The sequence below is a fragment of the Bufo bufo genome, chromosome 6 (genome assembly GCF_905171765.1).
Source record: "Bufo bufo chromosome 6, aBufBuf1.1, whole genome shotgun sequence".
Lineage (NCBI taxonomy): Eukaryota > Metazoa > Chordata > Amphibia > Anura > Bufonidae > Bufo > Bufo bufo.
Window position 1 is genome coordinate 410,772,312 of NC_053394.1, and position 13,612 is coordinate 410,785,923.

At 41.2% G+C, this 13,612-nt stretch overlaps 1 non-coding gene across 1 annotated transcript; it reads right to left on the minus strand.

Annotated features, from left to right (window-relative positions):
- Nucleotides 1-22: 22 nt before the first annotated feature.
- Nucleotides 23-205, minus strand: LOC121006509. The gene has a single exon (XR_005780322.1). It is a non-coding gene; the product is annotated as a U2 spliceosomal RNA (small nuclear RNA).
- Between the last annotated feature and the right edge of the window lie 13,407 nt (nt 206-13,612).

Sequence of the window (13,612 nt, forward strand, 5' to 3'; positions counted from 1 at the left end):
CTGTTTTTTCATACTGGATTAGAAGGGGTGCACCGGTCCTGGAGGTACTGCAATACCAGGTCAATGCGTGGAGTGGACAGAGCAAGCTCTTTTTCCATCTCCCTGTTCGAAAAATCCATTTAATATATGGTCCCCAGATATTAAACTGATAAGAACAGATTTTTTTCTTATCCAGCAAGTAAATCGTACGGATCCTGGATAAAAACACTTTTGAAAATTCTTTCGGAGATAAAATGAAAATTTTAAAAATCACAAGATTTCTGGTATCCCACATTACCTCTTTAAAAACGGTAAAACACAACCAACAGACCCGTGAGTTTGATAAAATTCAAAAATCTTGACCAATAAAAACTTTCTCATAGCTAACATTTCTCCACCCTGTAAGTGCAATAAAAAAAAAACTTGTTTAACTTAAAAACAGTCCCATAACAAATGATGAAGATCTTCAGTGCCTCCACAACCTTCTCTGGGGCATCTCTCTGACAAATTCACCCCCCTGGAATTCATAAAAGATCTGGTTGGGTGGCACCCATGAAAACAGAGCTATGCTACATCCTTTTGCTTGTTATAAAGTCCTAAAACGTTAAAAAGTTTCCAAATTTTTGCAGCCTGTGTGGTATTACAGAATGGAACATCATATTGTATCTCTTCTTTCCTTCCTACTTTTATGATCTCACATTTATCAGTTTTACTTAGAGAGCTTAATCCATATTGATCATAAAAGGACCTGAGCGCTACATAAAACTTTTGGATCACAAATGCCATTGGCCTGCCCAGTTCCCTTTCACACCAGCTCCACTTAGTGAACATCCATCCTGCCAAATACCTACACATGGCTTCAGTTCTACCATTGCACTTTAAAATCTTATAAATTAATAAAAAATAATGCATCCGGATGAAAAACTCAATATTAGGAAAATCATACCCCCCAAATTCAGTCTTACTCATAACAACAGTTCTTCTTATCTTTTCCATTTTAGATCCCCAGAAAAAAACAAAAAGTCTTCTTGACATTCTTCTAATCCATAATTTACTGGGTGGTAAAATAATTGACGTGTATAAAATAAGGGGTAAAATCACTGCTTTAATTATTAAAATCTTCCCTTTCAAGGATAATCTTCTTAGTTTCCAAAAATTCAGTTTTTCCTCTACTTTCCCTTCTAACACCGCATGGCTCTTGTTCCCTTTATTGTCTTTTTCAAATATAACACCTAAAATCTCCGCCTCTTCTTTCTTTGGGATCCCCGTCACTTCCACATTTATCAGTTTTCCATAGTTCACAAGTTGGCATTTTCCCCAATTAACATTCATGCCTGCTACACTACAAAAAATCTTTAAGTGCAGGTTCACCCTATTTAAATCCGCTTGTGATTGGCATGCAAAAACTATATCGTCCATATACCTGAAGGATTTAACTCTTCTTTCCGCACCTCCGGGTATAAAAACACCATCCACACATTTGTCCTTTTGAATGGTTTTTAAAAGTGGTTCCACTGCACAAATAAAAAGAATTGGGGAGAGAGGGCATCCCTGCCTAACGCCAGACTTAACATCAACCGCTGGACTAATCTTACCATTAATTAAAACATGACTAAAAATCCCATTGTACATACCTTTAATCATGTTAACTATTTTCATAGGGATCCCCATCTTCTCCTATGAACCACTTTATCATAAGCTTTCTCGAAGTCCGTAATTTCAATAAATAAGGGAATATCATTAAAAACAGCATAATAAATAATGTCACGCAATAAAATCAAGTTATCAGAGATCCTTCTTCCTGGGACTGCACAAACCTAGTACTCCTCTGCCATATGACCAATCACCTCACTTAGGCTACTTTCACACTTGCGTTTGGAGCGGATCCGTCTGGTGTCTGCACAGACGGATCCGCTCCTATAATGCAAACGCTTGCATCCGTTCAGAATGGATCCGTCTGCATAACTGGTTTTTACAGATCTGATTTTTCACTTCGTGAAAACTCAGATCCGACAGTATATTCTAACACAGAGGCACAGAGGCGTTCCCATGGTGATGGGGACGCTTCAAGTTAGAATATACTAAAAGAGCTGTGTACATGACTGCCCCCTGCTGCCTGGCAGCACCCGATCTCTTACAGGGGGCTGTGATCCGCACAATTATTGTGCGAATCATAGCCCCCTGTAAGAGATCAGGTGCTGCCAGGCAGGAGGGGGCAGACCCTCTCCCTCCCCTGTATTAAATGTGACCAGTGCGGCCCCCCTCCCTCTATATTCATTGGTGGCCAGTGCAGCCCCCCCTCCCTCCCCAGTATTAAATTTGACCAGTGCGGCCCCCCTCCCTCTATATTCATTGGTGGCCAGTGCGGATTCCCAGTATTAAATGTGACCAGTGCGGCCTCCCCTCTCCCCCGCCTAATTAAAATCACCCCCCCATCATTGGTGGCAGCAGAGAGTTCCGATCGGAGTCCCAGTTTAATCGCTGGGGCTACGATCGGTTACCATGGCAGCCAAGACGTTATTGCAGTCTTGGCTGCCATGGTTACTTAGCAATAAATAGAAGCATTATACTTACCTGCGATGTCTGTGACCGGCCGGTCACAGACATCGCAGCTCGCAGGTAAGTATAATGCTTCTAAAAATTGCTAAGTAACCATGGTAACCAGGACTGCAGTAGCGTCCTGTTTGCCATGGTTACCGATCGGAGCCCCAGCGATTAAACTGGGACTATGATCGGTACTCTCCGCTGCCACCAATGATGGGGGGGTGATTTTAATTAGGGGGGGTGGAAGAGGGGAGGCCGCACTGGTCACATTTAATACTGGGAATCCGCACTGGCCACCAATGAATATAGAGGGAGGGGGGCCGCACTGGTCACATTTAATACTGAGGAGGGATGGAGGGCCGCACTGGCCACCAATGAGTTAAATACAGGGGGGGGAGGGGGGGTCTGCCCCCTGCTGCCTGGCAGCACCTGCCAGGCAGCAGGGGGCAGTCATGTACACAGTTCTCAGTATATTCTAACTTGAAGCGTCCCCATCACCATGGGAACGCCTCTATGTTAGAATATACCATCGGATTTGAGTTAGATCGTGAAACTCAGATCTGACAGTATATTCTGATGGTATATTAATAGGGGACTCCTGACTTTACATTGAAAGTCAATAGGGAACGGATCCATTTGAAATTGCACCATATTGTGTCAACGTCAAACGGATCCGTCCCCATTGACTTGCATTGTAAGTCTGGACGGATCCGTTTGGCTCCGCACGGCCAGGCGGACACAAAAACGCTGCAAGCTGCGTTCGGGTGTCCGCCTGCTGAGCGGAACGGAGGCCAAAGGGTGCCAAACTGATGCATTCTGAGTGGATCCGCATCCACTCAGAATGCATTGGGGCTGTACGGATCCGTTCGGGGCCGCTTGTGAGAGCCTTCAAACGGAGCTCACAAGCGGAACCCTGAACACAAGTGTGAAAGTAGCCTTAGTCGGCTAGCAATAATTTTAGCAATAAGTTTATAATCACAATTTAGTAGTGTTATAGGACGCCAATTTTTAATCCCCTTCTGATCACCTTTTTTTGTGTATTAAGGTAACAATCCCTTTTTTTTATAGAGGAAGAAATAAAACCATTATTAAAAACAACCTGTACCACACGACTCACCTCTTTCCCGATTATATCCCAATAAAAACAATAAAATTCTGCAGGGAGGCCATCATTTCCAGGAGTCTTCCCCTTTGTCATCCTCTGCACAGCATTTCTGACATCCTCCTCATTAACATCTTCTATTCAAAAATTATTTTCGTTCCTTTGGAATATCATCGGATAACACATTGCAATATTCTCGAATTTCTCTATCAGTGGCTTTACTCTTATTACTAAAAAGTGTCTCATAAAAACCACAAATATTTCCAATCATCTCATCGCCAAACACTTCTCCTTCAGTAGTTAAAACAGACTTAAAAACACCTTTAGCTTTAAAACTCTTTTTAAAAGAATATCTAGAGCATTTTTCATCTTCTATATGTTGTACTTTTGATTTATATACAATATTTTTACCCCTGTCGACCAGCTCTTTCCTCCTCTCCTCTTTTATCCCATTGATTTCTCTGTCCACTGTCCACCTCCAGCCCACAATTTCTCAGCTTATACAGTGCTTCAAGTTTATAAATTAACAGTTCTTCCTTCCTTCTTTTGTCTTGCGCCCTTTTCACACAAACACATTTAAAATATAAAGCAATCCTTACCTTGGCCCAGTCCCACCAATCCAAGATACAGGTAAAACTTTTTTCTTGCCTGACACAAGATAAAAAAGTTTCTCTGAAACCATCTTTGACTTCCATATCTTGTAACATACTTATATTAAGTTTCCAGTAGCCTCTACCAAACGCCACTGAATCCTTGATGCATATTTCAGCAGAAACAACTTTATGATCTGATAAGCTGGTCATCATATGGTCACATTTTGTCACTTCCATCCCATCAGAAACAAAAATATAATCAATCCTAGACTTGGATCGGCCACTATCTGCAATATAAGTATATCTCTCATCTTCACTGACCATCAGTCCAGCGTCCCTGAGATGCAAATCCTGCACCATCTCATTTAGTAACTTATAAGTCACATCCGTTTTACCTTCTGAGGTACTCTGTCTATCTTGTGCATCTCTAATACAATTAAAATCACCTAAAATAATAGTAAAATCTCTGCCAGGCATAAAAAGTTTAAGAGTTTCTAAAAAAGACACACGTTCTCGTTTCTCAGCAGGTGCATAAACAATAAAAACTTTAAAACGCTGTCCTAAAAACTCCAACCATAAAAGAATACACCGCCCTGGCACCACCACTTTAAATTCTAAAACGTTTATACTATTATTTTTAAACAATATTCCAACACCTTCATTTTTATTATCTGTACAGGGTGACCAATAAGACTTACCACAAACCCATTCCGATTCATGAGGCGCAGATCTGATAGCACACTCTTGCAAACAGATTATGTCTGATTTCACAGCTGCCCTCCTGGTACTAGAGACAATTCCTCTCACATTCAGGCTAGCAACCACCAAACTCATGAGTAATAAATTAAAAATATTCACAGCCATTCTACTATTTTGAGGAAGTCTGACTCAACACCCTCCTTTATAACATGTGACCAACATCAGGCGATCCTAGGTTGGAATCCCTGTCATCTTGTTCATAACCAGGGTAAACAGGATCACTCTGATTACCCGACCAGTTCCCTTCTTCACCTCTTTTAAAACGTTTTTTGTTAGAATCAGAATAATCCTCCTCATCAATTTCAAGCTCCTCCTCACTATCACATCTCTGTCCCGGAGTTATGGGGGCATCAGAATCACGTTCTTCCTGTCACTCCATCTCTTCCCCTTCACAAACCACATGATCCGGACACTCCTCCACCTCACTTGCCTCACTGCTAGAGATCTCTGCCATCAAATCCTTGATAGCAGCTTCAGCCTCCTAGGACCTTGACTTCTTCTTCCCAGCTCCCTTTAGCTCCGCCCTTTTATTTGCATCTGATATTCCCGCCAAAACAGTTTTTCCCGCCAAAACGTCTTTTACCTCCACATTTTCACAAACAATCTCCTCCATTTTCTCCTCTGTATCCACACTGCTGTCATGGCCACCACCACCACTTCCACCAGCAATCTCACTTTCCATACTTATAGTGTTTTGCACAATTACACTTGTTCCCCCTTTCACTTTGTCAGCATACGTGCCATCTTTTTTCCTCTGCCCAAATCTCCCCCTTTTTTCCTCCACAATCGTAGCATGAGTCTGCCTTGTACTAAAATACATGCATTTCCTTGCCAAATGATCACCACTTCCACAGACATCACAGTATTTTTTTTCCTGGCACTCTTTCACACTATGCCCAGATTTTCCACAATTCCTACAGACCTTCCCTTTCTCAGGACACTCTTCCTGCAAATGACCATAGGTAAAACAATGTCTGCAGTATTTCAACTGGCCTTGATACAAACAAAAGCCCCTCTCTCCACCAATTGAAAAAACTGCAGGGACAGCACAATTTTTCTTAAACTTCACAAAAAAATCTCCTTTTACCATTCAAATAGCCATGTTTGTTAGTAAGCCTCTTGTCAAAATTCACTTCATCACAATATCTTCTTAGAAAAACACTCACAGTATTGTCTTCCACTTTAGGATTGTACATATAAACAATAATAGCCTGTTTTACCAGCTGAAACGATGGTGTGATCTTCACATGGTCCAGAAAAGCCGGCCTCTTTTCCTCCTACATCTTTACCATAGCCATGTAGATCCTTTGGCATAAACCCTCAGAAGAAACAGTGAGATCATAAATGCCCTGTTTAGGAAAGTCTTGCAGTGCAAGCACATCTGTTACCTTTAGGTAGGAAAGTTTCTTCAGAACCTCTCCCACGATCTTGACCAGTCCGATGTTCAAACGGTATCCATCCTCGACCTCAAGTCTAACGGTGTCCTCGAGTCCACGAGACATCATTTTTTTGTTTTTAATTGCGCAGGCTCACAAAAAAGAGTTTGCCTAGAGATCGCACTCGATCATACCCCAGGGCCCCCCGCAAGGAGGACCCTGATATACTCCTTCCAACCAGAACCAACCGCAGCACCCTTGGATACTACACTTGATTCTAGCCAAAAGGCAGAGAAGCGATACCCGCTCGGCCTCGACAACGGGGCCGCTTCTCGCCAATGCAGAGCACTTCTCAAGGCAACAGCCTACAGGCCCAGCCACAGCTACAGTCGGGAGGCTTCTTGCTCTCTCACAAACCAGGAGAAAACGTGCGTCCTCCGCTCAGCAATCACCAGCATGCTCCTCTTCGTGTTAGCCATCTGCATAGCTAAGCCCACTTTTGGCCACGCCTTTACTTCGCACGCAAGTCCTGGTGCCAAAGCACGCAAAGCATAAAAACTGATAGGAGGAGTAGTAGTGAAGTGAAGAAAAAAAATAAATAAATAAATAAAAGGGTATGCATTGTTGATTGTGATGTTAGGGCCCCATTGTTGAGTGTTCCGTCAGGGCCCTTGTGATGTCATCCACTGACCTGACCTTACTTGACCTCTGACCTGACAAGCCTCCTGTGACACGTGCAGTGTTCCGTCCATTATCCAGACAAGGTAGGTACAGCTGCTGCTGATACATAGGAAGTGCTGGACTACCTTTTAGCCTCCAAGTAATCCAGTTCAAAAGATAGATCCACAAGAGGGAGACACTGGCAAACTTTACTCATGTATTGAAGCACTGGAAAAGGAAAATGGTTACATCCAGCCAACTTGCTACAAAAGGGTCAATTCCCAGGGACATCTCAGCATCCCAGGTGTGCACAACAGGCCCAAATCAAACCCAAGGTAAAGTGTGTGGAGGTCCAAACACTTCATTCAGGTGATAAGCCAATTAACTAACCCATCAGTCTTAATTGGATTTGGGGTGTGAGGAGACTGGCTGGCTGGGTTGCTTGGTGCTGGAACAAACCAACAGCTGATGCAATTAGGAGATTGACAGACTAGATGCAGGTATGCAGAAAGCAGCACAGCACTGACTGGGCAGAGAGAGAGGAGGAGAAGCTGAAGTGCAGACTCCGGAGGGAGGCAGGACACACACACAACTTTCCACTTGCTTGCTGGAAGGATGCTTGCAATCAATCTATTTCATTCTGTTTTTATATTTGATAAGAACAGATTTTATTATTTTATTTTTTTACAAAACCACTCAGGTAAGTATCAATAGCTCTTATTATACTTTCTCTTTTCCTCTCTAGAGATAACAAGCTTATTTATATCTCATCATCGTGGTTCTTTTTTCCCAAAACTTTTATTTATACATCAAGACTTTATCAAGAACCTCCACTTTTTATGCTTCCATATACCTTCACTATCTACACCACCACCGTATTCTCTTTCCCAACAATATACTAAATACAATCTTGCTATTATCAGCTTCATATACTCTTCTACTGACACCAATTCTCTCTTAAACACCAGGATATTCCTCATATCCCACAAGCTTTCCCACACACATGCCATTAATAACCATAATAACCTCACATTTTGCTTACCATTTGCACCGAACCCAAACATCGCCACCTTCCAACTCATGTATTTAACTCCAGTCAATTCTTTAATCATACCACCCATTCCTTTCCAAATTTGTTGTGCATATTTACAATCCCATACCAAATGCCTCACACTTTCATTTGATCCACACCCCTCTCTTGGACAAATTTCTGTTTTAACTAAGTCTCGTTTCTTCTGAATCTCTCTTACTGGCAAAACATTCTGTAACCCCATCCACACAATATCTTTTTGTCTATTGGACGCTCCTTTTATTGCAAATTTCTTCCATACTTCTTCAGCCTCACTTGAGTTCAAACCTATAATATCACAAACATTTTCTTTCTTGCTTATCACATTCATAACTATCCTCTTATTCTTAAATTCATCCTTCCCAATCGCTAACAAATCATGCTTCCTAATGAATTTTTCAATCATCATATACCATTCTGGACATTTAAAAGCTACTGGCACTCTTGCATCTCTTATCCTCTAATTCAATCCATACATCATCCATCCTGCCATATATCTGACCATATGCGCACACTTATTTCCTCTCTCATTCATAACCACAAAACTCTTAATGTATGACAATCCTAAAAAAATCTCAAAGTTCTGTAAACTCAATCCTCCTATTTCTCTCAATTTATTAACATGCTCCTCTCTTCAATCTTTCATTCTACTACCCCATAAGAAGGTATAAACCATCTTTTCCACCTTTTTACTTTCATTACATTAAGCGGAAAAATTGCAAACACAAACCACACCACAGGTAGAATTACTGTTTTTATAATCAAGACTTTCCCAGTTAAACTTAATTCACACAATCTCCAAAAATGTATCTTCCTTTCAATCTTCTCCCCACATTTATTCCAACTTTCATCTCCTTCAAATTATCATTAAATAACACACCTAAAATTTTTATTGCATCAAACTCACATTTCACACCCTCTAAAGCCACTTGTCTATTACCAAAACATTTAAACAAACATTTACTCCAATTCACTTTAAAACCAGATGCTCCATAAAAAATATCCAAAATTAAGCTACTTCTGCTCATCGCTGCCAAATTATCATTTACAATCACCACATCATCCATATACCCTAAAATACTTACATATTTACCACCACTACCTGGAATTAACATTCCTCTCTTTATTTTATCCTTCCTAACTAAACACATCAATACCTCAATCACACTTATAAACAACACTGGTGACATCGGGCAACCCTGCCTTACTCCCGACTTCACATTTATCCTTCCACTCAAAAAAACATTCACTAATACTTCACTATACACATTATCATACAAACTCCTCACACATTTCAAAAAAAATTCAGGATATCCCATTGCACTTTAACATATATTCGTGTGACACTCGGTCAAATGCTTTCTCAAAATCCACTGTTAACACCATACACTTCAGTTTTCTATGTTTACAATCATCAATCACATCCCTTATCAAAACCAAATTATCCGTCATACTTCTCGCTGGAATTGCACACACCTGATCCTCACTAATCACCTTCCCAACATACGGACGCATTCGATTCGCCAAACATTTACTATAAATCTTGTAATCTGCATTCAACAAAGTAATTGGTCTCCAATTCTCCACATTCTTTCTATTTCCCTTCTTAAAAATTAAAACCATCACACCTTCTTTCATTGACTCACTCAATACACCTTCCTGCCACATATATTTACATACTTCATACAAGTCCTCCCCTATCCACTCCCAAGCTTTTATATATAACTCCACAGGAATCCCATCGTTCCCTTGCGTTTTATTCTTCTTTGCCTCGAAAACACTCTTCTTTAACTCATCCAAAGTCATATCCACACACAAACTCTCACCATCTTCCTTATCTAATTTCCCTTCCAAACTTCTTACCACATCCTCCATTAAATTTTTATCTACCCACTTTTTTGAATATAAATTAGAATAAAAATCTTCTACTTTTTTATCACCCCTTTCCCACTTACACACTCCCCTTTCTATTTATAATTTCATCCATATCTTCCCTTTTCCCACACACCTTTTTAAAGAAAAACCTCGAACACTTCTCATTCTCTTCCAACATACTCACTTTCGACCGAAAAATAATATTTTTGCCTTTCTTCTCGATAATTTGTTTCATTTCCTTTTCGCTTTTACCATTAAATCCTTCACATTTACACCTAACCACTTAACCTCTTCAACCATTCTATCCTCATATTCAATTCTTTATACTCCATTCTCATTATTCTTGCTTTCTTACATCCCCATCTTTTGAAAAACACTCTTACTTTACTTTTAATCCAATCCCACCATTTTAAAACACTCTCAAAATCATTCTTGCGTTTCTTCCATCGAATATATTCCGTTTTAAATTCTTTCATTATTCTTTCATCATCCATCAAACATTCAATTTCCAGTACCCTCTCCCATATGTATTTTCCACATCTCCTTCCATACACCTTAAACTCATGTGATCTGTGAAAAACACACCCTCCTGCCAAAATTTAACACATTTTATATTTTTTGATAAAAATACAAAGTCTATTCTAGAGACTATACTTCCTGCCTCGGAATTATACGTATACGGTGGTGGCTTCCCCATCATTTTTTCGGATGCATCTAAAAGAGAAAAATCTTTCATTAGATTATACAGCATATTACTAGATACATCCTTTTTTTTTCACCTTCTAGGACTAGCAGTATTGTCTCCATTCTCCCTACCAGAAAGATTTCAAATTTTTCCAGCAATTTCACACGCTCCTCTTTTTTTGTCGATGCATACACATTTATAATTCTAAACAACCACTTCTTATATCTTATAACAGCCATCACACACCTCCCAGTTTCCACTATTGTATAAGAATCAATAATCATATTTTTGTTCCTTAACAATATCCCTACACCTGAATTCCTATTCTCATGTGACCCCGACCATACAGATTCAACATACTTCCATTCCTCCTTACTCAAAGCATCATTTATACCACACTCTTGTAAGCATATTGTAAAAAAATCAAAAATTGTTGCACTCCTCGCTTTCGATTTCAATAGGCGGACATTCACGGATAAGATATTACAGCGAGTTTTGTCCCAATGATTGCATATTTTTAAAGTATAATTCTCGACACCCCACATTTCCTCAACCTTCCTCTCCTTTAAAGGGGGAAGTCGCACCCGAAACTTCCGGCTCTTGAATCGTCTAAAAAAGACATATTGTTTGGTATTTTGGCATTGGGAAACGGCTGTCCCTCTCTGGGACTTTCTCCTTCACTTAGTGGAGATAACCTTGGTCTTTTAAAGGACATGTCCAAAACAATATCACCAGGCACTGTTGTCCTATCAGAAGCACCTTGATCACCATCAACAACTTCTGTTTGACTATTATCCCAAGGAAAATCCGGGGTCTTGGATATTGAATTCTCCAATTCCCCTTCACCTTGCAGGCCTGCAACCTCTTCAGACAATTCAGTCAAAGCTAGGGAAACATCCATCCCTTCATTTCTCCTCCCTCTCTATAAAAGCCTCCTTTCCACCCTCTCCTTCCTTAGAGGGATAGCAGCCACACTCTGGCCGGTTTCTAATATCTTCCAGGGACCGGAGCCTCTGCTCTAGTTGCTTCTGCATAAGTTTTGGCCTTTGACTTGGGTCTAGCATTCAACACACAGTCTTTGAAAAGATGACCCTCATGACACATACATTACACACGGCAATAAAGTACAAGACTTGTACAGATGCCCTTCTCTGTTACACTTTGTACATCTTAATATGGATCTTCACATTTTCCACCGTGTGCCCTTACACTTTACATCTTCTACAGAACACCGGTTACCGGGAAAGAACTGAAAACCTCTGTCTCTACAATAGAGAAATTCAATCGGAGGATACCTATACCACCCGGACTTGAAACGTCAGCTTTAAATCTAACGAGAATTTTGTATTTCCCAGTCCAGAGGTGTTCTGAATTCAACACTTTATGAGAAAAATGTATCGCTTACAGTATTGTCTCAGATAAACACAGATCTTCTCCAATGGCACATATGGATTGTGCATATAAACTACTAGAGGCACATCATCATTGTATAACAAAGTAAATGTTACACCATCCAAAACAGGGTCATTTTCATAGCCTCTCAAGAACAGAAGCAAATTATGACAAGCAGATGAACTAGTCAAAACTAAAGTATAACATCCTTTTTTCGGGACTTGCAAACACAAAATTTCCTCTCGCCTCACTTTTAGAAATTTAAACAGTGCCTCACATACAAGATATTCCAGGGTAAACTTTTCTCTCTTCTCCTCTGTGATGTCAATTCGGAATCCGTTTTTGACCCTCGGTACTCTCTGGTCCCTGAAGAACGAATGGTCACTCCCATCCTGAAGTTGATCCCCTTCCTGAAGTCACCGGGACTAATCCTATCCCTAATAGCAGCAGGGAGGTAAGGTACCGGCTATAAACTGGCACCCCCCTCCCAGGCCGAGGAATCGGGTACCCAGAGACACTCTCGCCAGACCAACAAAGTTCACTTGATTCTTAGCCAGAGGCCGAGAAGCGATAACCCGCTCGGCTCGACAACCGGGCCGCTTATCCACAATGCAGAGAACTTCTCAAGGCAACAGCCTACAGGCCCCTAGCCCCAGCCACAGTCCGGGAGGCTTCTTTCTCTCATAACGAGGGAAAATGTGCGTGCGTCTACGCTCAGAAATCACCAGCTGCTCCTCTTCGTGTTCACCCTCTGCATAGTCCGCCCAACCACCACTTTTGGTCACGCCTTTTCCTCGCACGAAATTCCTGAGCGCCAAAGCACCGCGAAGAGAAAAAACTATAAGAGGAGTGAATTGAGAAGTAGTGGAAAAAAAAAGGGTATGCATTGTTGATTGTGATGTCAGGGCCCCATTGTTGAGAGTTCAGTCAGGGCCCTTGTGATGTCATCCACTGACCTGACCTTACTTGACCTCTGACCTGACAAGCCTCCTGTGACACGTGCAGTGTTCCGTCCATTAACCAGACAAGGTAGGTACAGCATGCTGCAGATACATAGGAAGTGCTGGACTACCTTTTAGCTACAAGTAATACAGTTCAAAAGATAGATCCACAAGAGGAGACACAGGGAAACTTTACTCATTTAATAAAGCACTGGAAAATGGTTACATCCAGCCAACTTGCTACAAAAGGGTCATTTCCCAGGGACAACTCAGCCTCCAGGTGTGCACAACAGGCCCAAATCAAACCCAAGGTAAGTGTGCGGAGGTCCAAACACTTCCATTCAGGTGATAAGCCAATTAACTAACCCACCAGTCTTATTGGATTTGGGGTGTGAGGAGACTGGCTGGCTGGGTTGCTTGGTGCTGGAACACACCAACAGCTGATGCAATTAGGAGATGACAGACTAGATGCAGGTATGCAGAAAGCAGCACAGCACTGACTGGACAGAGAGAGGAGGAGAAGCTGAAGTGCAGACTCCGGAGGGAGGCAGGACACACACACAACTTTCCACTTGCTTGCTGAAGGAAGGATGCTTGCAATCAATCTATCTAATTCTGTTTTTTCATACTGGATTAG